Raw genomic sequence first — 2,524 nt, 5'->3', positions numbered from 1 at the left:
TACCTCTGCGACAGAGGTGAGAACGGCGACGCCCAGCATTGAAACCACGAGGTTGTCTTATGGGTAGGCGAGAAGAACATTTCAGACAATATATGACGGTAGTATCTGTTACCGAAAGAAGAGTTACCGTGGATGACCATGCAACTTTGCTAGAAATGAAATAATTAAATGGATACCCTAGCTGCAAACAGGCGTTGATGTACTTCATTGGGGACATGTTGAAAATGTGTGCCCCGACCGGGACTCGAACCCGGGATCTCCTGCTTACATGGCAGATGCTCTATCCATCTGAGCCACCGCGGGCACAGAGGATAGTGCGTCTGCGGGGACTTATCCCTTGCACGCTCCCCGTGAGATCCACATTCCCAACATGTCCACACCACTACATTCGTAGTGCGCCTAATAGATGTTTGCCCATCATACTCATTACTCGTGGCAGATTAATCTACCAAGTCCCGCACGAGTTCGGGCGTAGCGTGTGCGTTCGCACAAGAAGGTAAATGGCCGAGAAGCTATATTTTTAGCTGCGTATGACGGTAGTATCTGTTCCCGAAAGAACAGTTACCGTGGATGACCATGCAGCTTTGCTAGAAATGAAATGATAATTAAATGGACACCCTAGCTGCAAACAGGCGTTGATGTACTTCATTGGGGACACGTTGAAAATGTGTGCCCCGACCGGGACTCGAACCCGAGATCTCCTGCTTACATGGCAGACGCTCTATCCATCAGAGCCACCGCGGGCACAGAGGATAGTGCGTCTGGAGGGACTTGGTAGATTAATCTGCCACGAGTAATGTGTATGATGGGCAAACATCTATTAGGCGCACTACGAATGTAGTGGTGTGGACATGTTGGGAATGTGGATCTCACGGGGAGCGTGCAAGGGATAAGTCCCTGCAGACGCACTGTCCTCTGTGCCCGCGGTGGCTCAGATGGATAGAGCGTCTGCCATGTAAGCAGGAGATCCCGGGTTCGAGTCCCGGTCGGGGCACACATTTTCAACACGTCCCCAATGAAGTACATCAACGCCTGGTTGCAACTAGGGTGTCCATTTAATTATCATTACATTTAAGACATATCACAAGGGTGTATCTGAATGGTTGCCTACCCGCAGACGTCTAGGACACGGTGAATGGAGTCCCTGTACAGGTGTATTTTTAAAGTCTCCAAACACAGTGTGCGGGTGGCATCGATGGTGTTGCCAAACTGGGGAGTCATGGAGAGAACTTAATCGTTTTATTCACGTGCATGTCAACAGCGCAGACCACGTGCTCAATGCGAAGGAGGTTCATATCAGTGTCAAATGGCTTTTAACGGACCTCAGTAGTTCCACTATGTACATCAGAGGAATAATTGTATTAAACTTCGAAGAAGTGGGGTCACGTTCAGTGAGGCTGCTGCTCCATGATGTGGTTAGAGGGTTCAATCGTCCGGGTGGGTCAGCGCTGTCGAAGGTGTCAATGTCAACATTCTGTAGCACATCACATATGAACAATGTCGTTTTAGAGCGGGAAATATGACTGAAAGTAAACGGCCCATAGGAAATGGTGGTTCCATTCACTCCCACTATAACATTTCCTGAGGCCTCTTAGTGTCCGTTATGGGTAACGGTATATTCCAAACGTTTTTATCGGATATCCGTAAGTAAAAAACGTAGTTTCAGTTCAACGCTGGGTGTCACGGTTCTGACATCCGTCGCAGAGGCATCAAGAGAAGTGAGATGTGGGTAAGGGGAGGTATGATGAACTACCTATGATGCTACACATCCACAGTGGCGTTAGGCAGAACAGTGGTGAAAAACAGTGTAAATATGACATAATTAACCCACGTTACATGCCACATGAATTTCGGAGCGCTGGACTGTAGCTTTTTCTTGTTTTTTGTTTTTTAGATGTCGACACATTGCTGTTTGAAGCGTGGCTGAGCTAGAAGGTAGTTGCAAGGCGGCAAATTTTCTCACCAGTACAGAGGAAGTTCGTAGGCTCCTTCGAGCCAACGTTCGAACTTCAACGTCGCAGTGATCGAAATGGTCAGGTTCTTCAATGGAAAATGGAAATGAGCGTTTGGCGTCATTGGCCGGGAGGCCCCTTGCGGGGCAGGTCCGGCCGTCTTGGTGCAGGTCTTATTACCTTCGACGCCACATTGGGCGACCTGCGTGCCGGACGGGGATGAAATGATGAAGACAGCACAACACCCAGTCCTTGAACGGAGAAAATCCCCAATCCAGCCGGGAATCGACCCGGGCCCTTAGGACGGCAATCTGTCATGCCGACTACTCAGCTATTGGGGCGGACAGGTTCTTCAATAAAAATGACATATTAATTTTGTTGCGCAGTATACAGGGTGTTACAAGAAGATACTGACGAACTTCGAGGGACTGTACAGGATGTCTTGAGGAAGAAATGGAGGACACGGACCAGTGTCTGGGATCGTCATCCAACAACGCTACAAAGATTCGAAGTTATAGGTGCCTGCGTCTGCCTGTAGGCCACCACTTCGCCAGGAAAAGTGAGTTTGCTCT

At 48.9% G+C, this 2,524-nt stretch overlaps 2 non-coding genes across 2 annotated transcripts; one reads left to right on the top strand and one right to left on the bottom strand.

Annotated features, from left to right (window-relative positions):
- Positions 1-229: 229 nt before the first annotated feature.
- Trnat-ugu (transfer RNA threonine (anticodon UGU)) lies at positions 230-304 on the bottom strand. Its single transcript has one exon. It is a non-coding gene; the product is annotated as a tRNA-Thr (tRNA).
- A 615-nt stretch (positions 305-919) lies between these two features.
- Trnat-ugu (transfer RNA threonine (anticodon UGU)) lies at positions 920-994 on the top strand. The gene has a single exon. It is a non-coding gene; the product is annotated as a tRNA-Thr (tRNA).
- Positions 995-2,524: the final 1,530 nt, after the last annotated feature.

This window comes from Schistocerca serialis, chromosome 7, assembly GCF_023864345.2.
Source record: "Schistocerca serialis cubense isolate TAMUIC-IGC-003099 chromosome 7, iqSchSeri2.2, whole genome shotgun sequence".
Lineage (NCBI taxonomy): Eukaryota > Metazoa > Arthropoda > Insecta > Orthoptera > Acrididae > Schistocerca > Schistocerca serialis.
Note: the sequence above shows the minus strand (reverse complement) of the source record. Positions and strands in the feature narration are given on the sequence as shown.